This window comes from Brassica rapa, chromosome A03 (assembly GCF_000309985.2).
Source record: "Brassica rapa cultivar Chiifu-401-42 chromosome A03, CAAS_Brap_v3.01, whole genome shotgun sequence".
Lineage (NCBI taxonomy): Eukaryota > Viridiplantae > Streptophyta > Magnoliopsida > Brassicales > Brassicaceae > Brassica > Brassica rapa.
The window spans coordinates 32939235-32966212 of NC_024797.2; the positions used below are offsets into that span (position 1 = coordinate 32939235).

Here is a 26978-nt window from a genome sequence, read left to right on the forward strand (position 1 = left end):
AAACAATGAGCTATTGATGTAAGGTCAAGATCCAAAGAAATTTTTATAGAACTCATACTTTCACTTGAAGTTGAGAATATAAAAATGGTAATAAAGAAGAGATATGATTCAATCATCTAAAGATGAAAGAAAATTAACGTGAGTACAATACAAGGTAATATAGAACTTATAAAATGTTCAAGAAGAGGATATATATGAACGCTCCAGAAGAGTGCATAAATATCACTACACATAAAAAAAAGTGATTTGAAATCTTTAATGTATTATTGTCTCAAAGTAAGAAGGATCTATGAAAGAATACAAAACCCGAATAGGGTATGTTGTTGATTCAGAAATGAGATTCATTCAAGATTGATAAACCTAGAGTAGTATCATCTCGAGGGGAAGAGTTAAAGAATCTCACATTTTATATTAAGTGAAACATCTAGAAGATTATGTTTTACTAAGCTGAGATTGATGAATCCTTCATAAACTAAATCCATATAAATCTGAGACACTAAGCGAAAGAAATGTTAAATTCATTTTAAATCAGAAATATTTCTTAAGAAGTATAATCAAGAAAGTGACTACATCTTCTTAATGTATTGTACTACACAATGATTAGAAAATGGAGATAAATGAAATAGTAAACCAGAAAATTTATCGAAAGTGTAATGTTTGGCAAATCGGTTATGCCATCCCGGTTTAGAAATGGTGCGAAAGATAATCATATGGACATTCGTTGAAGAATGAGAAGATTCTTACGAATGATCTGCGATATGCTGCTTGCTTATAAGGAAACATAAGAATACAGTTTTCACCAGTCAAAAAGATTTGGATTCTATTTTACAAAGAGTTGTTTGTGGGCTTGATCACCCACTGGTGGACTCATCATCCACCATATCCATCGACAAGAAGGTCGTATGTATCCTTGTCACAGATCCGAAACCTGATGTTTGCGAGACTAATTGGTAATACTGGTGAAATAACAAGCCTTTGATGATTATTTATGCATGTGTGGATACATGATGAACATCTTGTAGCTAATGTTCATATTTAAGATGCAGCAACATTGATTCGCATAATGCCAAAGAGTAATTAAGAACTCTCCCCATCAAGCTGGTTTTGGCCAGGAACCAAAGATACCCATCTAGAAAATTTGCACAAGTTGTAGTTGCTCCACCACACAGCTAAAAGATGGGACATCAAAGGAACTTATGAATATGTTGGATATGATCTCCATTGATGATAAAATCTTGAAGATTTTATAAAATTTATTTAAAGAATCATAGTTAGTCTATCCAACATTAAGGGGAGAAAATAAACAGCTAAAGAATGTATGAGTTGAATGAATTATCATTGATCCTCGGACTAAAGAGCGTGAATAAAAGTCCAAAAATGAAAGTATGGAGATAATTCCATTACAAAGATTAGCATATGAGTTGCCAGGCTCATTTACTGACCCTAAGAATGTGATTAAGTAACAAATACCAGCTATAAATGCTCCAATTAAAATTGATGTCCCAAAACGACAATATCAAACTGCTAATGAGTCTAAAAAGCGCTTCAAGCGTGAAAGACTTATCGGTTCTGAATATAATAATCCTCATAAAAGAAAAGGAGCTTGAATGAGAATGGCATAATCGAGGAATGAAAGATTAAAGATTTCGAGGAGAGATAGAAAACATGACAAGAAAGAAATTCAGGTACCTGAGAATAAAGAAAACTCAAATAGCTATGTCATGTCTGGAACGATATGGAATCGATACCAAATCGATGTCGTGAATACTTATTCATGTTATGTAGCAGTTGATGAGAATGAGGATCATGAACCATCTATTGAAAAGTGTACACAATATGATAAATGACCGAAAAGAGAAAGAAACAATAGATGTAGATCTCTTTGAAAGAGAAGAGTTTTCGGACCGGTAGTCCGTACACCTAATGGTGTAAAACCAGTGGCAAGCAAATGGGTCTTTATGTGAAAGAATGAATGAGATTGTGAAAAAAAAGGTGAGATGCAAAAGAGTAGTTGCACAAGAGTTTTCACAAAGACCTGCAATTGTTATAAGAAACACATCATGTGGTGGAAGCATCAGCTTTCAAGTTTCTCTACTCTGGTAAGAATTGAAAACCACTGGATATGACAATTATGTCAATGATCCAAAATGTATAAACCACTGGATTTGGACTGCTAGAAGCAGTAAATGCTAGTTCTCGAGAACATTACCGCGCAAGTATATTGAGCATATAATAGAAATAATTCTTGGTGATGAAGTACCATAATATTGGAAATTTACTGATCTCTTTCATGATTGAAAGATGTGATTTTGTATGACAAGAAGAATGGTCATAATAGTAAGATTTATAAGAGGGAGAATAACTTGTATGTACAAGTATGTACAATATGAATGTTTAAAAGATTGTCTATAAAAACGAAATTTGGACATGGAATCCAAATAGACCAAAATATGATATTTTGTACGAACCATAAGTCCAATGGTCTAAGAGATTATCTGACAATCAAACGAGTTTATTGACTAAGTATATGCTTATAGCAATTCCTAAAAGAATGATATATATGATGGGAATACATCTCTCAAAGATGATGCTTCCAGGGGGAGAATATGATGATGCGTGTGGTTGTACTCTTTTTCCTTATCATTGGTTTTTTCCCACAGGGTTTTCCATGTCAAGGTTTTAACGAGGCAATAAATAACACGCTAATGATAGACACCTAAAGAGGAATGTCATCAATCTTCCAAAGTATTTTTCGAGATTTAAGAAGCAGGAGAAAATGAGATAGATCAATCATACTTGAAGAAGAATAAGAGATGAACGCATTCCATTAGTGTAACAGAATCAAAGGTCGAAAATGTTTCCAATCAAAGGAGACCCTCTAGATGGAATTAAAATATAAAATTGGTGTCCAGAGAAAGATCTTTGAGTCTTTTTTCATCTCCAATTTGAATCAAGTCATTCTCCATTATATAACTCGAGATATGACTGTTTTCGTGGGACATGTACAAGCTGTCTCAAAATACCAAATATCGTATGATATTCAAAATACCACTCGAATTTTCATCTTACCAGATCCATATCAGTGCCTAAAGTTAGACATGGATGTTAACTTCGATTTCCAACTGGTTTGAAATCATTTTGTCTTACGGTCATCAAGATATTCAAGTTTTAGTGAGGAGTGTCAAATCTGCAAAAAGAAGTGAACCGGTCCAACCCCAAGAAGAAGGAGTTAATTCATCACATTGGAGTGTGTCCTATCAGATATCTCAAGTTATATTTTCATCAAGGAGAGTAGATGCGCGCTGCACTCTCTTTCCCTTAACCATGATTTTTCCCACTGGGTTTTCCTGGTAAAGATTTTAATGAGGCAGCATTCTACGCGCTTTAGGAAATATTTTTGTAATAAACATCCAAGGGAGAGTGTTATGAACCAATTGTGTGGATGTCCATTAGGCCATTATGCCTTTGTATCTGTATATATATGTACTACTATCTATGGAATAATAAGAACAATCGATTCCCTCTTTCACAACACAAAGCAATTTTTAAAATTTTTACCCAAAAATTTCTTGAGTTCTTGAGTAGGATCCACTTAATTTCTTGAGTTCTTGAGTATAAACTATACTATTATTATATATAGATTATGTTCAAACACAAAAACATAAAAACAGAGAATTATTTTCATTAAAAAATCTATACTATATAAAAGTTGAGGTTGCGAACCATTGAAACCATTCACATAGGATTTATTTTACTTTTTGAAATGTTAATATTTTCAGTAAAATATTTTTTTTTAAATATATTATTGCATATATACGTTAAACTAACAAAATAAATATGAATATTTGACAACTTACCTAAAAATGGTAACTATTATAGTAAAATGGAAACTTAAAGCAAAATAGTAATATTAACAAAAAAGTACGCCTTCTTAGCTATAATAAACTCAAAATACATTTTATAACAAACTAATGTTAAAATAGTTAAATTAAAAAACTCAAAAATTTAAAAACATTTAAAATTAAATAAAACGAAATTAGTATTAAATATAACTTAAACTTATAAAATAAATATTAACGTTTGACAACTTACTTAAAATGCGAACTATATAATAAAGTAAAAAATCAAAAACAAAACAGTAATATTAACAAAAATCTTCTTCGGTATAATAAATCCAAACTACATTTCATCCCAAAATAAAATGATAAATGGATGTTAAATTAGTTGAAGTAACAAATGTAAAAACCAATCTAAAAGCATTTACAACCTATAAGCCACTGAGACCGTCCACATAGGATTTGAAACCATCAATCATAACATGACAAGTCTTCATCTGCATTTATTTTATTTTTTAAATGTTAATATTTCCAGAAAATATATTTTAAAATAAAACAAAAATATTATTACATATATAATTTAAACTAACAAAATAATTATGAATATTTGACAACTTACTTAAAAATGGTAACTATTATAGTAAAATGGAAAATTAAAGAAAAATAGTAATATTAACAAAAAAATACATCTTCTTAGCTATAATAAACGCAAAATACATTTTATGCCAAACAAATGTTAAAATAGTTAAATTAAAAAAAACAAAAAGTCTAAAAACATTTACAATTAGATAGACCAAAATTAGTATTACATATAACTTAAACTAACAAAATAAATATTAACATTTGACAACTTAGTTAAAAATGTGAACTATTATAATAAAGTATAAAATTAAAAAAAAAACAGTAATATTAACAAAAAACTTCTTAAGTATAATAAATCCACAGATACAGGTTATTTGTGGTCTTCTACTCAAACCAGAGATGCTAAAGTCCAAAGTCCTAGATCTTTGCTTTTGTTTTGTATAGATTGTTAAGGTTTAGTTTGTTTGTCTAAATCTTATATCTTCTGGCCCCTTGGACCATATTAGTTTCGGGTGAATTTAATTCGTTTGTCTTTTCTTTAACTATTTAACTTTGTATATTCTAATCATAACCGTTGAGAATATAGTTTAACTTTATCACATATAGGTACAAAATTAACTGATATTTTCTGATTTGGTATATAATATTGAGATATACCGATTCTCTAAAATTATTTTAAATATAAAGATATTTAATAACAAAAATTAAAAACCAGAAAATGTGACAAATAATATAGATACCTAAATCAGAATCAAGACCGAAAATTATATATTCCTATACAGACTCACACACTCGAATTGAACTCAAAATTTTATTGGTTCCCTAATATTTTATTTCAATCAAAGCAAAAATTAAAATAACAAAACCTAAACCAAACCCAAATTCAGTATAACAGAACTATTACTAAAACGAAAACCCACTACCGAACCGGGACTGAAACGAAAAACCAAAAACTATAATCTTGACTCAAACCGATATTAATAAAATATCATCAAATCATAAAATTTTAATTAAAAACGTTAACTATAAATACAAATATAATTTTTATTCCGCACAATCGCGCGGGTCAGAATCAAGCTTCTTTTTAACATTGAGAAAAACATTTACTACCATATGCTATTTATTGAACAAATATATCATATACTATTTTAATATACTGTGTAGCTGTCGTAGATGTTAATTCTTTATATGTTATACTTTCAACGATAATGTAACTTGTTCAATTACAAATAAATAGATTTGTGACATCTGAGTATATCTTTTCTAAGTCATAACTTCTTTCATTTGTGAATTTTTAATTTGGACCAGCCTTTTGAAATTTTATTAAATGTATTGTATCAAAAACTATATAATATATAGAATCTTTGACCTACTTTAATCATAATTAATTTTGATATATTTTTATTTTAAGTATAAATATATATATTTTAAAAATTTCGAAAAAATTTGTTTATAAATATTTTAACAAGATCTTAATTTTCTAAAATAATATGTAATATTTTCAAATTTCGTAACTAGTTTTGAAATATTATTATACATTAATATATTCAGTTATTGTTTAAATAAAAAATAAATATTCTATCATATTTTATCTTTTATATAATCACAGTAAATCATATTAAATAAATATTATGTTGATTTAAATACTTTAACGATATCAGAATTTTCAAAAAAATTTATGTAAATATTTTCCGTAATTTCGTAATTAGCAATGAACTATTATGCATTTATATATGTACAGTTATTGTTTATAAAATTAAAAAGAAAAATTATATTCTAGTTTTATCTATTTTATAAATAATAACCAATCATGTTAAAATAAAATTATTATATTAAACTACATATGATAAAATTATATCAAAATTGATAGATTTATAAATTTTATTTTATTAATTATGAATATTTATGTTAAAAAATATAATATAATGACAGAATGGCTTAACATTAGTAGACTACAATACATGTATAAAACATTTTGTACATACAATCATTTATTATGTAAATTGAATAAACGTAAAATGTTACTAAAAAAAATCCTGTTTTGAAAGGCGGGTAAAAATTTAACTTAAATTATATACCCAAGAGGCTTGGCAGCAAAAACGGAGAAGTAAGATCGAAAACCCTAATATCGATTTACACGCGTCAAAAATAAAAACAGAGCTGCACGGCAAAGCGAATCTCGAAGTATTGGGGGGGGGGGGGGGGGACCCAGTCTCAGGGACCCGAGAAACTAATGGAACTCTAAGGACCACCCTACCAGCATTACTTCTCCAGCCCAAGGGGTTCCAGCGCATATCGAAGCCTCCGGTTATCTCTAACGAGAACTCTCTCCAGCCTCATCATCTCCAGAAAATTCAAGAGACTACTATTAAGCTCATGCCGAAATAAGGAGGAACCGATCCTCATCTGGATTCAAAATGAACTCCGGCTTGAGTGGAACCCAGGATAGCGAGACCGATGGAGCGGAGTCCTACCCAAGGGGAACCTGCTGAGAATGAGCAACCCCGGTTGACTTGAATGCACAGGCCCGACTTTGATGACGAAATCAAGAAATAAGGGGCAAACTGTTGGGGAAAAATACCCCGGTATCATTTATGTTAGCGGATTTTTGTGTACAAGCGATCTGTGCTCAGTTCTATGGAATGATAGGGAGAAGGAGATATCTCGTCGTACTGTATTCTCCCGCCTTGATAGTTGATGAACCCGGAAGTCTTGTTCTTGGGATACTGTCTTCTGGATATGGGCCAGTATATACCGTCGGTGCCTTAGTAGCAGCAGGGGAGATTGATCGTCAGGCAGGAACTGCCTATCTATGATGAAGGCCTCGAGGTCTTCTGGGGCTGTAATTGATGGTCCCGATTCCAGGGTCGGTCCATGGGTGCCTCTTGATCTGTCGTTGAGGGTTTCGGTTACCAAGGTAGGTCTTTGAGGAACCGAGGAAGGTGTTTGGGATTTATAGCTGCATCCTTCAGGGGGGATTGCCTACGTACCCTTCAGTGGGGGATCAAGCCGTTCGTAGTTCATGTATTTATGGAGGCACGGAGCCTAAGTGGGCACGTAGCCTAGTGGGCACTTGGCCTAAGGAGCACGTAGCTCTGATGGAGGCGAGGAGCCTGGATGGGCACGTGGCCTTGATGGGTGATATATCTTGGATTTGACCCATTTTTATCCATGGTATATAAGTATTTTACTATATATACATCTATGTTGTCTACTCTTCTAGGTATGTTTTCAGGTTCAGGTGCATTTCGGAGTAAAGCTATGACTTTGGAGCATTTTGGAGCTTAAAGGACATTTCACCCGAGCTGACCACGTAGAGGTCGACGAGAGGAAGAACAATCGATCGATGTGCATCAGTGCTGACGATCGATATCAGGAGATGCTTCGACAGATGAAGATTAATATCGATCGATGTACATAAGTACCATCGATCGATGTCGAGACACCAGACACGCGACATTTTGGATTCAGCAGACTTAAAAACCAAGGCCAAGCCAAATTACCAAAATGCCCTGACGAGTTTTTAACCTAGTAGATTATGTACTGCCTAAGTGTTTTGACGGCAGAGGAGAGCTTTTTGGTAGAGACCTTTTTGTTACAAGTTTTGGAGAGAAGATCACTTGTGATTGGAACTCCTTGTTATCATTTATTTTCATCTATACTATGAGTTTCTATTTATTTATTGTTATGAATTGCTTTGCTATGTCTGAGTAGTTCAATTATTAGATCCAGGGTTCAGATAGGTTTGTGGGATTAGCCCCAAACTATAGATCTGCCTTGTTGTGATATTCAAGATAGATTTATATTCATTGCTTGTTTTAGTCTTGCTAACTAGAACTTGATCATAGGATTGCATATTCAAGCAACCTTGTTATCCCATCCTGACATCTATCTATCATACTAGGACTGCTAGAGAGGGCTAACCGCCAATTTAGTATCTTAGTAGGGCATATCATATTCGCGCATAGGCCTGGCTAGAACCCGTCGATCGATGTCCTCAACTGACAATCGATCGACGTTGGCAAAGGTGTATCGGTCGACGTCTTAATACACCATTGATCGACACTATCTCGCTGTCGACATACTAACCGTTGAGACACGAGATCTAGTCTGTTAACCAGTGAGACATGCGACAGCAGATCACTGAGTTAAGCGATTGAGCTCTAATATATCATGCATGCAACAGTTAGGCATCTATAGGTATTATAATCTCCAACACCTGAATAGTGGCCCTGCATCTAATATCATTTCCAACCAAGTTACATTTATTATTTACTCGCTTGTTACTATTGCTATTTCATTTAAACATTTACAACCCTTAGAATTAATAAACACTAGATTTAATTGTTCCCTACCTCCTTGTGGATTCGATCCCTAAGTACTACATCTGAACCTCTTTTGATGAGAGTAACACTCCTTAGGGTAATTTGAGTGGTATCAATGGGCACATGACCTTGGCAGCACGTAGCTCTGTAGGTGATATGAGCCATCTGTTCTAGGGGGCGCATGGGCGGAACAGATTGTGGAGTAGTCAATATGCTGAAGGGAGCATGAAGCTTCGATATGCTTTGATGAGCATGGCGTATCCCTGTCGGTGAGCTGGTGATCGTGGCCTGAGCCATTATATGGAGTTGCAGACGTGCTTCCATGAATGTAGAACTTCATCTTGTTGGTATTAATCGCAGGGATTCATCGGTTATAAGCATGTTGATGAAGATGGCCTTCTAGGTCTCGAATCTTGCTTCGGCAGCTATGGAGATGATGAGCTCGTGTCTCTTGCTGTGTTCTGGATCTCCCCCCCCCCCCCCCCCCCCCCCCCCCTCTTTCTTTAGGTTTAGAAGCCTTATATAAGTCGTCCTTGAGGCGGTTAGATTAGGTTAAAATCTTCCATATTGAGATTTATGGAAGGTTCTCCTTATCAAAAGTTTTCCATTTTTTGGATGAGGGGGTGGTCCCTGGGACCGGTCTCGGGGTTCCTATTAGCGGGGACCTGGAGCGTTCCCTTATCGGAGACCCGGAGTTCTGGGTCTTGCCTGGAGGCTGGAGGAAAATGATGCTGGAGTATTTTTCCCAAACAGTTTGCCTCTTATTTCTCGATTTCGTCATCGAAGTCTGGGAATAACCTGTGCACTCAATTCAACCGGGGTTGCTCATTCTCAGAAGGCTCCCCTTAGGCAGGACTCCGCTCCAATGGTCTTGCTATCCTGGGTTCCACTCAAGCCGAAACTCATTCTGAACCTAGGCGAGGATCGGTTCCTCCTTGTTTGGCCGGAGCTTGATAGAAGTTTCTTGTATCTTCTGATGGTGATGAAGCCGGAGCGTTGATGATTTCTTCTGAAAAGATGGGTCGGAGTGTGACCTTTGAAGCTGGTTGTAGACTGGAAGGAGTTTTTACTGGAGGAACCCAGTGGCTTTCATGTGTGTCCCTATGCTGGGACCTCTTGGGCTGGAGACGAAATGCTGGAAGAAGGACCCTCAGGGTTCTGGTAATTTTTGGGTTGCACCGTAGTATCAAATTAATCGTTGAGTTTGGAGTAGGATGTTGGCTCGTAACCTAGGCCATCAAACTTCCTTGTTGGTAATGCTCAGATGCACTCGCGCTCGGTGGGGAAGGATTCGCGGCCTGATTGGAGATGTATGACCTTTGATTCCGGAGACCTGGAAGTGAAAAATCAGGAAGAACCACCACATAAGACCTTGTAAATGCTCTAAGGACGGATATCCCTGTCGCGCATGGTCAAGTTGAGCCTGCAAGACTTTCTTTTCTCCTTTATAAGGATGAGACGTTGCCCCCACGGTGGAGATTCGCCGGAGTTGGCAGAAAGTTTGATGGAGAAGCCGGGAATGTCTGCATAAAGAGTGATGCTTCTTCACTTGACCCATCCTATGAAGATCCACGCCTGACCGGATTTACTTGCACCATGTTGAAGATCTCTTGTATGCATTTCTTTCGTAGTCTGTATAATTGTCTAATAAATCGCTTTCGCTGAGAATTGAAGCCTGGACATCTTATAATGTGCAATCTGCAAGAAATTGCATACTATGGGATTCGAACCCCAAACTTGTCTGTAGAAGTCTTTAAACCTTAAACTCTATTGTACATGTTTGTTGATAATAAAACTTTGAGACAATTAACTATTCTTTTTTTCAAAAAAAAGAAACAATTAATTATTCATTCTCGACTGTATATATCCATGCGTTAGGTCACTTTCACAACTTTTAATTAATTATTTCTTTTTAACAATTAATTATTTCTTTTTTCGGTATCTCTTAACAGTTTTTTTTTAAATGTTAAGATTTTATATTAGATTTTTGAATTTTGTACAGACATTACAGATATTAACTAGCTAGGAGCAAAAAAATATTGAAATTGAAACTATCAGAAGGGCCCTAAGGAGCAAACATAAAATGAAGGAGAAGACACTCGCATAACGGCCTAGATTAAACCATGGCAGAGAAAAATCAGAGGACGAAGCACAAACAGAGTGAACAACCAGTTGCCGCGAGCTACCGCAGAAAAAGACGCCTTCAAACCTTGAAACACACGGTTTCCTACAGCTTCCAGAAAAATTCACACGCCTCAACCTGCCCAAAGAATAAAAACCAGACAGTCTAGCTCATCTAACAAACACCAAATCGGCAGCACGAGGAGGGACTGCAGCTGACGATGCCGTCGTTCAGAGAAGGAAGCTGAAGATTGCTGCCTCTAACCTATCTTCCCAAGTCCGTGTACACCCATTTAACCGCCAAGCCCATATGGAGCAAGGGGACCAGCTAGGCACACCTCCTCCAACGTAATACCCACTTGACGAGCTAGAAAGCTGGAAGCCAAACTTAAACATTACCCACGCCACCAAAACCGAGAAACTCCATCTCGGCCAACTCCATCTCTTTAGAATTTCCATAAACTTTTTTTTTGAACATCTATTTCCTTAAACTTCATTGTTTTAAAAAGATTGATAAACATATATTATTTTCCTCCATATATATCTTTTATATACTAAATCACAAGTCACCTAACAAATCAAAATTTGACATGTGAAATTTTTTGTTAAGAAATAATTGATTGAAAGAATTGATTAAAATAAATTTCTCATCAACCCCTAATTTTCAGCAACTTTATCCTATTTTTTCTCAAAATATCACATCCACGTTCAAACTGTTTTTTTTTTCTTATTTAAATTTATGTTGTACTTTCTTTTTCTTCATTTCTATCATCTCCATGTGAATTTTGATCTCTACCTCTACGGTTCTTCGTAACTTTTTTCCAGCAATTCAAAGCTTTTATTATTTCTTATTTATAGCATGGATTAGTATTTAGTAATCCATCATCGACAAGATACTGGTACATTTTGTAACACCCGTATTTTCCGAAATAACTTAAATAAATAAAAAGTCTGAAATCTCCATTTATTACTTCTCAAAAGTCAATTCCGGAATCATAAATCCAATAAATAACCATAAATGCAATAAAAGAGATAAATCCCGAAATATTGATAAAATAATAAAATCGAAAGTCTGAAAATAAAAGAAATAGAACTCCCAAAGCACCAATCCGATAGCAATCACTCCTGCTCGTCAGTCTCACCTGAAAGAGGAAAGGAATAGGAGGGGTGAGTAAAAGGGTGAGTAACTCCGTGAGGTATGGGATGCTAAACCACAAACCACTGACTCAGTACATAGCACTACGACTATGTAGGCCTAGCTCTAGCATGAAACAAACACGGTGTCTAATACACCACATAAAACATCAAATGCGCTGATAGTGCATAACTAGATCACACACCCCGCATTCTCCTTATACGGATATAAATATATAACTCTATGCGCCGCTAGTACAAGAGTCCATCCTTGTACCCCGCAATCACCTATGCGCCGCTAGTACAAACGTCTTTGTACCCCGCAATCACTCATACAATGCGTCGCTAGCATAGACGTCCATATGCCCCGCAATCTCCATACAATGCGCCGCTAACACAAACGTCTCTGTGTCCCGCAATCTCCACACAATGCGCCGTTAGCACAACATCTTTTGTGCCCCGCAATCTCATAACAGACTTATGTATATACATATATAAATGACAGTTCTTAATTCATTCAATTCAATCAACCGTTGAATCCTCTATTATCCTATTTCCGGTTTAACAATCAATAGTAATAATAAACAAACAAGACTCTCAAACGGACTCAATTCACAGAGACGGATCATGTTTCGAAACTAAACTTTCCATAATAGTAGTACTAAACTAGCTCGGGCTTTAATGGGATAGCCCTCACCTTAGCCACAGGTTGAATGAACAACGGAAGATGCGGTCAGCTGAGGTCAACTGCAACACGAGAATCAACGACTTAAGCTCTGCTTCTCTGGAAATAAGTTTCCTAAAATGAAAACTTTCCTAAAATGAAACATATCCTAAAATAGAAACTTTCCTAAAATGTCAACTTTCCTAAAATGGCAACTTTCCTAAAATAGAAACTTTCCTAATATAACTTATTTCCTAAATTAGAAACTTTCCTAAAATATTCCTATAACTAGAAATAAGGAGGCAACAAACTTACTGGAAAACCCGCCGGAAGCTCGTCTAGAAATCTCACCGGAAGCTCGTCCAGAAATCTCGCCGGAAGCTCACCCGGAAATCCCACCGGAAAATTCACTAGTGACTGGTCGTCGAATAATTCAACAACAACTCATCACACGCAAAGAAATACTTTGACTTGATGAGAATAAAGAGAAAGGATGGAGTTTTTTATATAGGAGAAGGGAAGGCAAGTAGGTTTTCTAAACATCCAATGTAGGACAAAGTAAAAAGAGAGAATTAGACTTTAATTTTTAATAAAGGCCAAACTGTTCCACCAGAAAAAATCTGGGTCGTTACACATTTATTTTGAAGAGATTCCATTTTAGAGTTAGAAACTTTCTCTATCTATTGATTTACAGACTCTAAAAGCCATACTTTGGAGATATGTGAAGGAGTCCATAACTACACTCGCACGCTGAATTTCCAATCAGTCAAAAAAGACAAACGGAACAAGCATCAGATTTTAGCCTGACAGAAAAGGTTAACCAATTTTTCACTCCTTAATATTTGTAATGTTTCTTTTATTCAATCAATTATTTTTAAGCAATCACCACTGCAAGTCTGCAATTGAATTCTACCATGATACTAAATGGACGTATCAGGGAGCCTTTGGTTTTCTGAATCCAAAGTTAAATTTACTTTAATTAATATTTTTTGAAGCTGGAATTTAATTAATTATTGCTGGACTATTTATTATAGCTTAGTAAAAATCAAACAAAAGTTGTAATTCTAATTTTATAAATTCATAAATTATCAAAATAGAAATTATAGGTTAATTATGTTCAAATTTGCGTTTTATAAAAATATAGGTTAGGTAAATTAACATAAAATGTCAATGAATTATTTTAAAATGTAAAATAAGAAGAAAACATTTTATTAGATCTATATCGAATAAATTAATGTCTCAAGGTATTTTTAACTATATTTTATATTTTGTATCATTTTTTTATTTTGAAAAATACTACAAACATGTATCAATTTTGTAATATTTATTCTAATTACAAATAATGACAGCGATCAAATAGTTTTAAAAACAGTAAATTAACCCATGCATAGCATGGGTGATAATACTAGTAACAGAACTAAATTACAAAAAACACACTATATTTTGTAACTTAGGATTATTCTGACTTTATATAAATTTTCTGATTAATTTCTGAGAGAAGATGCATTTTACGGATACATTTTTTCGAATATGTAAATAGGTCAAAAGCAAAAACACATATGTGTGTGAGTGTCCAAATAAAATTTAATTCAATTTTGCATAACAAGTAAATCGAGACTGAAACCTATTAGCGTGTCTTAGATCTGTCTCTTTAATACTAAACCAAAAAATCTCAGCCACACTATGGTGACGATTGTTTGTAGTTTCTGAAATACTTTTTGGTTTTTGTTTTTTTCAAAAACTAGTTTTCTTTTTCGTAAAATTGACATCCAACTCAAAGTCAAACACAAAACTAGCCTTCTTTTTTTTTAGGAAATTAGTTTTGCCCTATTCACCCCACAAGTTCATATAATTCACAAAAATGCCATCAATTTTTTTTTTTTTTGAAAAATGACATTTTTACTCTCTCACCCTCATCATCTTCAAGTAAGTACAAAATTGCTATTGTCAATACCTTAACCACCATGAACAACCAATTTGAAGCTTTTAATGCTCCCAAAATCGATTTACCTTTCTTCTTTCTCCATTCTTATGAACTAAACACAGCATCTCTCTCACTTTTTCTCCACATTAAGCTAAAGAAACCCAAGATTTTGATTCTACTTTTTTTATTGTTCATAGAGTCAAAGAAGCTAATGATTCTTTGTGGGTCACTTTCGTTTGAGATTTTGTGTTCTTGGAGAAGCCTTATGTGTGCTAAGGAAGTTATCTCACCAATTTAAGGTATGAAATCAAGTTTTTTCCAGATCTGTTCGTCCAGACGACTTACAGGTATGTGCAGACGATTACCTAGAAGTCGTTTGGTCAACGCAGATGTTATTTTTGCAATTGACTTTGAAATCTGTTTTCTGACACGACTGAAAGTTAAGTCGTGTGATTTTGTTTGGTTACAAAAAAATCTCCAAAGAACCTAGACGACTTACATTTCAGTAGTCATAGGTTAGTTTTGCATTTGACTGGATTATTTTAGAAGTTTGACTTACTTGGACGACTTACATTTCAGTCGTCTGGAGAAAATTGAAATATCAATATTTTATTAAAACTGGACGACTTACAATTAATTCGTCATAAGTTCGTTTTGCAATTAAAAAAAATTCAATATTTAATTATACCGAGACAATTTACAATTCAGTCGTCCGCCCGACGACTTACATGTAAGTCGTCAAGGATTTTATTCCGAGATTCTGGTCAAACCTCGTAAATCCTGGACAACTTACATGTAAGTCGTCGGACGGACGACAGAATTGTAAGTCGTCTATATATAATTAAATATTGAAGTTTTATTTTTCAATTGCAAAACTAACCTATGACGACTTAATTGTAAGTCGTCGAGTTTTAATAAATTATTGACATTTGAATTTTTCACCACACGACTGAAATGTAAGTCGTCCAGGAAAGTCAAACTTCTGAAATAATCCAGTCAAATAAAAAACTAACCTATGACGACTGAAATGTAAGTCGTCTAGCTTTTTTGGAGCTTTTTTTAACCAAAAAAAAGTAGACGACTTATTTTTCAGTCGTCCCAGATAACATATTTCAAAGTCAATTGCAAAAATAACCTCTGCGTTGACCAGACAACTTATATTTTAGTTGTCTGGAATACATAGATTGAAGTCGTTCTCGTCGACCAAAATGGATGACTTCTGTGGAAGTCTACTAGATGACCTCCGTGGATGTCGTCTGCGTCAATGTTTAATAAACTTGCATTTTCTTTAAAACTATAAAGACTTTTTAACATTTTTTTGTTAATTCATGTTTATTAATGAATATTTGGGCTATTGAATGAAATTTATAACTTAATTGGTGATATTTATGAGTTTACCAACATTCACGTTAATTAAAGTTTCTAACTGATCCGAGAAGACTTCCACGGAAGTCTTCTCCGCTAGTTTTTAAGTCTTCTACGCTAGTTTTGGAATACCTTGTATTCTTAAGAGTGATAAGTAACTTCAAGATATGTAAAACTCATATTTTCAAAATGAGTTCTCTCCCTTAGTCTTACTAAATTTGACTAAGTTTTTCAACACAAACTTATAAAAAATATGATATGCTTTGACTAGTTACTATTGTTTGTTTCCATCTCGTAAGTATTATTGTTATAGACACTAATGATGATTATTCTTATGAGTTGGAAGAAGGATTAAAATGCTTCTTAAAATGTTGTATCAATATGAAGCTACCAACATTCTTTTTTATCAAGATGAGAAAAAGATCATTGGAGTTTATTATTGCATATGAGAGATCCAAAGATAAGAAAAAATATACTGAAGTCTATTATTTCATTGATTTGTAAATGTGTAAACACATTGTTAGCACATGTATTACATCTCGGGAAACATTATTACTGATTTTACAAAAAATTCACAACTAAAAGAGTAGACATGCAATTCACAAAGCAAACCACAAACAAAACTATTATAGATCATTCCTCTACAAAGACAAGCTTGGACTCCACTTGATATGGAAGAAGACTTTGTCAGAAGACTTCCAGGAAGTCCAGACGACTTCTAGGAAGTCCAGACGACTTCCAGACGACTTCTAGGAAGTCCAGACGACTTCTAGGAAGTCCAGACGACTTCCAGGAAGTCCAGACGACTTTCAAGAAATCCGGACGACTGAAATGGAAGTCGTCTGGAAGACTTCCTGGATCGTCTAGTGGATTATATTTTAGACGACTAATATGTAAGTTGTCCCAGAAGTCTTCCAGATCTGAAAAACCTGCATATCGAAAAACGTTCAAATGGTTTAAAAACAGAAAAAAATGAGTGGAAGTTAGATAAATCTACCTTTATAGAACACACAAAAAGTTGATCAAAAAAATAAAAAAATTAATAGATCTACTTTTAAATGAGTGGAGGATGAGTACCATCTGATTAAAAACCTGCAAAAAAAATAGATTAGTAAGAAAACATGAGACAAAACTGAAAAGTTCATATAAAATTTGGTGTTTTCAAGTCAAAGAGATTAGAGTGGGTTTGGAGAGTTTTAGTTTGGGAAAAAAGTAAGAACTTTATACAACAAGAAGTTACCAAATCAAGAAAAATCAGACATAAAAACTTATCAAAATGCTCAGATTTATTATGAAAAGGAGACTTCGTCAGAAGACTTCCATGAAGTCCAGAAGACTTCCAGGAAGTCCAGACGACTTCCAGGAAGACCAGACGACTTCCAGGAAGTCCAGACGACTTCCAGGAAGTCCAGACGACTGAAATAGAAGTCGTCTGGAAGACTTCCTGGAAGTCGTCTAGTGCATTATATTTTAGACGACTAACATGTAAGTCATCCCAAAAGTCTTCCAGATCTAAAAAACCTGCATATCCAAAAACGTTCAAATGACTTAGAAACAGAGAAAATGAGTGGAAGATTAGATAAATCTACCTTTATAGAACACTCAAAAATACATATCTAAAATTAATATATATACCTTTAAATGAGTGGAATATGAGTACCATCTGATTAAAAACCTGCAAAAAAGATATATTAGTAAGAAAGACATGAGAGAAAACTGAAAAATTCATATAAAGTTTGGCAAAGAGATTAGAGAGAGGTTGAATAGTTTTAGAATGATGAACAATACATTTTTTGTTGCAGCCATTTGAGAGGAAAAGAGAGAATGTGTAAATTTTTCTTTATATAGGGAGACAAAAAAATCCAATTAGGTTAAATATGTATGATTCAGACGACTTCCTAGACGACTTACTTGTAAGTCGTCCAGAAGACTTTAATATTTTTAGCGGGAAATTAAAATATGTTTAGCGCGAAACTAAAATAGATGACTTCCTAGACGACAAGTAAGTCTTCTAGTTTAAATTATTTAAGCGGGAAAATATATATTTTTTTAATTTTAGGAGGAAATATTTGGACGACTTACATGTAAGTCATCTGTTTTAATTTCTTCACCAGACGACTGAAAACAGACGACTGAAATGTAAGTCGTCTAGACCCTAAACATAACCCCTAAACTTAATTAACTAACTAAACACTTCATAAAATCAAATTAAACGTCAAAAGTGTTTACTATACATAAAAATAAACACGTATAGGTTAAAAATTAATTTTTCAAAAAACATTCAAGCTTTCTAAAATCTAACCCAAAGAATACATACAATACTACAACATATGTTGTCAAATTCTAGACACAAGAATACTATGATTCACTACCTACACTCATCTATGTTGAAAGAAATTCAATTTTGTTATATTTTAATTTATATAACTTAAAACTGTTTATAATTACATGATTTTAATTTTTCATTTATCAAAATATTTTTTAAAAAATTTATAAATTATTTTTAAGATCAGCTACACCAGACGACTTTCAATATCTAAGACGACTCAGACGACTTATTAGGGCTATATTCGTAAAAATGGCTTCTATTTTTTTGTTTGGTCACACGGGGACTGGGGTATAATTTCACAAGGCTTTTAGGTTAGTTTTGCATTTGATTCAAGTTTGGGTATAGGTTTGAGGCTAAAATCAAGTTGTGGGTTAATTTTGGCAAATTTTCCATCAAGATTTAGATTTTAATTTTTGTTTTAGTAAAAACCATTTGTTTTGCCAATCAAGTGTTTATTAAATAGATTCCCTAAAGTTTAGGGAAACTAATTTTTCAAAGTTTTAATCAATTTGTGAAGAAAAACCAAAAACTCATATTTACGTAGGGTTTTAATAAAAAACGAATTTTGTTCTTTTTTTTTTGGTAGAAAGTGGTATATTTTAATTAACTCATAATTAAATAATATTATTTTATAAAGATAAAAGTCTCTTACAACTTTTGGTACATAAGATATCGAGGTTGATTATTTGTTGTTTTTGCTCTAATTTTTGGTTTTTGTTTTTGTAGAAACTATTTTTCATCCAATCAAGTTTTAGCTTGTAGTTTTTGTTTTTGTAAAAACCATTTGCCAATCAAGATTTTTGAAAAATAGATTCCATAAAATTTACGGAAACTAGTTTTTCAAAATTTCAACCATTTTATGAAGAAAAACCAAAAATTAATTTTGTGAACTTTTCTTATAAACGAATTTTCTTTCTTTTTTATAAAAAGTACTGCATTTATGTAATCAATAATTAAATAAATATTATTTTATAAAGATAAATCTTCCATACAAGTTTTTTTTAGATAAGATATCATTTAAAAAATAATGTAAAATAATTTATTTGTCTCATATCTTTAAATAAAGTTTTATATTTATATATAATATTAATTAATTGTAAACCATTAGTTATAAATTAATATAAATAAAATTATTTAATAATTGTAAGAATTATTAGACAAGCTAAACAATAACAAAAGTTTATAAAAGCAAAAAATATTAATACAATATATTATATAAATTTTGAAAATAGCCATTCAAGTGTTAAAAGTAAATATATTATATATAACTAAATTGATAAATATTTTAAAATTTTAAGTATTTTTAATTTTGTATATTTTATAGATAATTTGTGGTTTATATTTTAGCATGATACTTAAAAGTAAATTTATTTCAAAACATGTTAATATATTTTATATTTAAACAACAATCACTATACTTTAATAAATTTTAATGAAAAGTTCTAAATATTTTATTGCTACTTTGTTTTATTATTTTAAAAGGATGTATTGACAATTTTTTGAAAAAACAAAAAGTTACAGCAAAACTAAAATCTAAAAACTAAAAATCAAAACCAAAAGCTGAAAATCAAAACCAAAAAAATCAAAATCCAAAATATAAAAACTAAAACCAAAAACTAAAAACTGAAACCGGAAACTAATTCAAACCAGCATCACCATCATTTAAGCAACAATGCATGATAATTTATTTGTGTTTAGTATCTGAAATTTTTTTTTTAAACTAATATATAATATTAGTTAATTGTAAATAATTATTTAATAATTTCTATAAATAAAATTATTTAATAATTTTAATTATTATTAGACACATTACACTTTAACTAAAGATTACAACACATAATTTTTTATTAATACAATATATTATACTAACTTGGAAAACAAAAAAAATGTCATTCAAGTTTTATAAATTAGTAATAATTTATAAGAAAATATAAATAGTTTTCATATTTGACTATTTTAATATTAAAAATATAATGGTTAATTTTTAATATATTTTGTATTTTTAAATAATAATGAGTATATATTAATTAAATTTCAATGGTAAATTTTAAATGTTTGATTTCTATTTTGTTGTATTATTTTAAAATAATATATTAATTTTTTTTAACAACTTAAAAACCACAACAAAACCAAAAACTGAAACTCAAAATAAAAAGCTAAAAATCGAAAAAGGGGTTTGTTCCAAATATGACTCAAAACTTGAAGTCAAACACAAAAGTAACCCATGTTTTTTTTATAGAACTTTGGCTTGCCTCTTTCACCCCCAAAGTTCAGATTATTCATGGAAATGGCATCACTTTTTTTTTAAATGCATATTTTACTCTATCACTCTCATCTTCCTCAAGTATTCACAATATTGTCATTGCCATCAATACACCAACCACTATGAACAACCAATTTGAAACTCTTAATGCACCTAAAAATCGATTTACACTCTTTCTTTCTCAATTGTTATGAATTAAAGACAACATTTCTTTACTTTCTTTCTATATTTATCCAAAAAAAACACAAGATTTTGATTGTAAAAATTTAATGGTTCTTAGAGCTATTGAAGCTTACTATTCTTGTTGGGTCACTTTTTGTTTGAGATTCTGCGTGCTTGGAAAAGACTTTTGTATGCTAAAAAAGTTATCTCATTGGTTGGAACTATGAAATTAGTTTTTTTTTTCAGATCTGTTTGTCCAGACGACTTCCAGGTAAATCGTTTGGCTGTAGACGACTTACATGGCAGTCTTCTGGTCAATGCAAAGATTAATTTTGCAGTTGACTTTTAAATGTATTTTTCTAGACGACTTACATGGAAGTCTTCCATCTTTGTTTGTTAAAAAAAAAATCGAGACGAATTCCATGTAAGTCGTCTAGGGAAAACATGTTAGTTTTGCATTTGACCGGATTGTGTCAGAAATTTAACTTTTCCTACATGACTTACATGTAAGTCGTCCTGTAGAAAATTAAAAAATCAATATTTGGTTATACCTAGACGACTTCCATGTAAGTCGTCTTAGGTTAGTTTGAAATTAAAAAATAAAACAAAAAAAAATATTTTTGTCTAGACGACTTACACGGAAGTCGTCCATCAGACGACTTACTCGAAAGTCGTCCATAATTTTATTCCAAGATTCTGGTCAAACGTTGCTTATCTTGGACGACTTCCATGTAAGTCGTCGGACAGACGACTTTCGTGTAAGTCGTCTAGAAAAATATATTTTTTTGTTTTATTTTTCAATTGCAAAACTAACCTGAGATGACTTACATAGAAGTCGCCTAGGTATAACAAAATATTGATTTTTTAATTTTCTACTGGACGACTTAAGTCGTCCAAGAAAAATCAAATTTCTGACACAATCCGGTCAAATGCAAAACTAACATGTTTTTCCTAGACGACTTACATGATAGTCGTCTCAAATTTTTTTTTAACAAACAAAGATGGACGACTTCCATGTAAGTCTTCTAGGTTAAAAATCAATTCAAAACTAACCTAAATGGACGATTTACTAGAAGTCTACTAGACGACCTCCGTGGAAGTCATATGCGTCAATGTTTAATAAACTTTCATTTTCTCTAAAACTATAAAGACCTTTTAATTTTTTTTTGTTAATTCATGTATATTAGTCGATATTGGGGCTACTGAATGAAATTTATAACTTAATTGGTGATATTTATGAGATTACCAACATTCATGCTTAGTGAAGTTTCTAGCTAATTGAGAAGACTTCCGTGGAAGTCTTCTACGTTAGTTTTTGTAAATTTGTTAAGTAACTTTAAGATATGTTTATTTAATTTTTAAAAGTGTTAAGTAACTTCAAGAATATCAAGTAACATGGTTTAATGAAAGTGTTCTAGCTTTGAACTTATGCACTGCTTTTATCTTTTGTGAATTTGATTAAGTTTTCTTGAGAATTCTTCTCCCTTAGTTGTAATAAATTTGATTATTTTTTGTGTTATTGTGTTTTGCTATTGAAGTTGTATCAATAACTTCAATTATGTCAAGTAATTTTGGCAAGATAATGTTGTGGAAAATGAACATATTTACCAAACTTTTTCATTAATATTTCTTCAAATTTACAAAAAAAAAGTCACGACTAAAGGAGTACACATGCAAATCACAAAACAGACCACAAACAAAACTATTATAGATCATTCATCTACCAATACAAGCTTAGACTCCACTTGATATGGAAGAAGACCCCGTCAAAAGACTTCTTGGAAGACTTCTTTGAAGTCGTCTGGAATACTTCCTCAAAGTCTTCTAACGTATTATATTTTAGAAGACTTCCGAGAAAACTTCCTTAGTTCTTCCAAAGTCTGATCCAGATCTGAAAAACTTGTATATCAAACCCAAATTTGAAAAATCTACATATCATATTAAAAAACGTTCAAATGGCTTAAAACAAAGAAAAGGAGTAGAAAATTAGATAGATATACTTTTATAGAAGACACGAAGTACATATCCAAGTGGAAGATTAGAACAATCTGATTAAAACCTGTAAAAAGAAAGATAAATTAGTGAGAAAGACATGAGACAAAAATGAAAAATTCATATAAATTTTAGTGTTTTCAAGTCAAAGAGATTATAATGGGTTTGGAGAGTTTTAGTTTGGGAAAAAGATATGAATTTTATGCAACAGGAGGTTACCAAATGAAGTAAAATCAGACATAAGAACTTACCAAAACACTCAAATCTATTATGAAAGGGAGACATGGGAGAAACCTGTATATCCAAATCTTCAAGATTTGAAAAACTTGCATATCAAAATACAGATCTGAAAAACCTGCATCTCCAAAAATGTTTAAATAACTTAAAAACATAGAAAATGAGTGAAATATTAGATAGATCTACCTTTATAGAACATACAAAACTATATATCTAAAATTAATAAATCTCCCTTTAAATAAGTACCTGCAAAACAAGATAAACTAGTGAGAAAGGCATGAGACAAAAATAATAAATTGATATAAAGTTTTGTGTTTATAAGTTCAAAAAAGATTAGAGAGATGTTGGAGAGTTTTAGAATGAGGAACATACCATTTTTGTTGCAGCTATTTGAGAAGAGAAGAGAGAATGTGAAAATTTTTCTTTATATATGGAGACAAAAATTCCAATAAGGTTAAATATTTTCGATCAGAAGACTTATTAGACGACTTACTTGTAAGTCACAAAGAAGACTTCAATATTTTTAGCGGGAAACTAAAATATTTTTAGCGGGAGTTAGAAGACTTCCCAGACGACTTAGATGTTAGTCGTCTAGACCCTAAACATAACCCCTAAACTAAATTAACTAACTAAACACTTCATAAAATGAAATTAAACTTAAAAAGTGTTGACTGTACACATAAATAATCACATGTAGATAAAAAAAATTAATTTTTCAAAAAAACATTTAAGCTTTCTAAAATCTAACCATAAGAATACATACAATGCTACAACATATGTTGCCAAACTCTAGACCAAAAAATATCATGATTCACTACTTTCACTCATCGATGTTGAAAACAATTTAATTTTATTATATCTATATTTATATCACTTGAAACTATTCATAACTACATGATTTTAATTTTTCGCTTATCAAAATATTTTTTACAAAATTTATAAATTATTTTAAGATCAACTATACTAGACGACTTTCATGGACGTTGTCTAGAAGACTTAACAGAATCTCAGAAGACTTAGAAGATTTAGCGGGGATATATTCGTAAAAATGAGTTATGTTTTTTTGTTTGTTCAGAAGGAGCTGACTATAATTTCACAAGATTTTTGAGTTATTTTTGCATTTGATTCAAGTTTGGGTATACTTTTGCAATCAAAATCAAGTTTTGGGTCATATTTGGTAAATTCTCAAAAAAAATCTAAAATCTAAAACCAAAATCTAAAAACCAAAAACTAAACTAAAAACTAGTACAAACAGTCATCACCTATATTTATTTCTAAAATCATGAGTTGTGAATAAACGCAATTGTGTATAAGAGGGTTAAATAAATTTTCAAAAATAAATAAAATCTTACATAATCGGAAATATTAGTTGCTAATACAAATAAACCTACCAAAGTGTATATGTAAATAATTCTTTTAGCAAAAATTTATATTACTTTTATGGGACTTTTATTAAGGGATTGAAATGGGGGTGTGTTTTTTACATCTTTATGTCTAAAACAGAAACTGTGGAAGGAAACAAAAGTTCCAATTGCAAACACGCCAGCTCTGTTTTATTTTTATATGTCAAAAAGAAGGGTTTACGGTGAATTCGTCGGTGAGGAGATGAGGATGAGGCCATTGGAGCAAAGGTCACACTTACGATGTAAGATCGTCAAATGCGGTGAAGTGGATAACCAGTGGGGCCCACTATCGCCACAGCACCACAAGTCAGTAGTCACCAACAATGTTTTACTTCTTACCTCGTGGCGACGACATGCCCGTCCAGCCTATATTTTATTCTAAAACCAAGCGTAAACTTTTGACACCAATGATAAAAAAAAAAGTTTTTTAGTGGTAAAATCGTTCAGTTATATTTTGAATCAATTTTTAAAATGTTTAAATTCTTAGCTTACAAACAGTAGTCTAAAACTTCAATATATAAAAAGCATAAACCGAGAAAAATCATGTATTTCAGTGACAAAAATCCCTGAACTAATACATTGTATCATTATAACTTTTTTTCTATCTAAAATAGACCGCATTAAAGATGGAGAGTATATAAATTGATGATTTTAAACATTAAAAATTAATCGAAAGACATCTCTTTTTTAATTCAAAATAGTTACAGAATCTTATCTCTAAAAACCCTAATAAATAAAATAAACATTTATATTAATTAAAGTGATAACGATTATGATTAAGAGATGAAAATTTAAGAAATTACTTGTTTAACACTGAAGATTATATATTGAACAAGGTATAATACATTGGTTGAATACAATAAAACACACATAAAGCCGGCAGACACGGAGACATCTCCGGAGACTTTGCCGGCAAAACTATGTTTCTCGGAAACCATTAGCCCGAACAAGGGAAACCAGACATACTACATCAACACAAACAAGAGATAGAACCATACTATAAACACTTCAAATCACCTTAAAAGGAAGAGGCTTTAAACTAATCTAATATAACATCCCGAACCCTTTGAGATCAACTGGTAAAGTTTTCCAATCATATTGATAACTGAGACCTCCTCCTATAGTGAGAGAGCATAATCAATAGAGAAACAACTTTAAGATCTGGCCTTCAAGTAGAGACGATGTCGACAAGAGAATGACAAGGGAACGCAAAAAAAAAAGCACTACAAAAAAAACGAGATCCTATTCAAATCTCTGGAGAAAAGACAAGGAGCGATACATATCCAAATCCAAACCAATCTAATCTCGAAACCGAGACCATAAAACACAACGAAACCGGACTTAGCTCAGAGATCAATCAAGGACGAAAGGGAGCTTGGATCCAACGAGGGACCACCAAATTTGAAGACCATTAAGAAGTGCAAGAGTAAAGATCAATCTCACTGAACATAATACATGCATGTTAGATCTCTGAGAAAGAAAACCAGAGGCGAGCTGCACCATGGAACATAAAGATCCGAAACCGACAAACACAGATCAGAAGGATCCCAATTAAATTTATCTTTCAGCCACACCATAAAAGTTTTGCCTTTGAAACAAACGTGCACGATCTTCAACACGATCCAAACTACCACCCACAAACAAACAAACAAAAAACTAAGAAGATCAGATAGAGAAAAACTAAGAAGGCAAATCATGTTTTAAGAGAGAGAGAGAAGGTTTATGGAAAGATTTTGAAGAAACTACTTACACTACAAGAAAACTCAAGCTTAACAGGAAAAATTAACGAGGAAAAACAAACCTCGTAAATTTACGTTGATTTTACGAGGAACATACGTGAAAAAAGTATCATCGTTATTTCCTCGTAAAGTAACGACAAAACCATTTCGTCGTAAAGTCGATGTAACTTGACGTGTCCTTTACGAGGAAATAATTTTTCTTCGTAAATACGACGTAAACTTCGCGTGTTATTTACGAGGAAATAATTTACGTGTATTTAGCGAGGAAATTTTGAATCCACCAACTTTGTAGGTGTTACACGTTTTTTTGGCACCTAATTAATTTTCGTCGTAAATTCATAGGAAAATTACAACTACCAGATTCGAAATTTCCTATAAATATGGATGTTTGAACATCATTTTAAACACACCAACAACAAAAAATGTGAAAGAAAAAAAAATGGCTGGCTCCGGGACTATTTACGAGTTGCAGAAGTGGATGTATATGTACAGAGATGCTAACGGAAGAGTGACGAAAGAATACCTTGCGGGGCTGGAGACATTTATGCATCAACCAGATTCAACACCGCTCGCCCAAGAAAGTGGTAAGATGTTCTGTCCTTGTCAAAAATGCAATAATTCGAAACTGGCAAACCGTGAAAATGTTTGGAAGCATTTAATAAATAGAGGTTTCACGCCAAATTACTATATTTGGTTTCAACATGGAGAAGGTTTTAATTATGATCAGAATGAAGCTAGTAGTAGCAATAGCAATTTTCAGGAAGAACCGGTTGATCATCATTTGCATAATGAACATAGTTACCATCAGGAGGAGATGGTAGATTATGATAGGGTTCATGATATGGTAGCTGATGCATTCGTAGCTCATGATAAAGATGAAGAAACTAATATAGATGCAAAAA

General features: G+C 32.3%; 2 long non-coding RNA genes across 2 annotated transcripts; both read left to right on the forward strand.

The window, feature by feature from the left end:
- Positions 1-784: 784 nt before the first annotated feature.
- On the forward strand, positions 785-6321 carry LOC117132775. Its single transcript, XR_004456321.1, has 2 exons — positions 785-994; positions 1041-6321. It is a non-coding gene; the product is annotated as an uncharacterized LOC117132775 (long non-coding RNA).
- A 1927-nt stretch (positions 6322-8248) lies between these two features.
- On the forward strand, positions 8249-25672 carry LOC117132774. Its single transcript, XR_004456320.1, has 2 exons — positions 8249-14933; positions 20977-25672. It is a non-coding gene; the product is annotated as an uncharacterized LOC117132774 (long non-coding RNA).
- The last annotated feature ends 1306 nt before the right edge of the window (positions 25673-26978 follow it).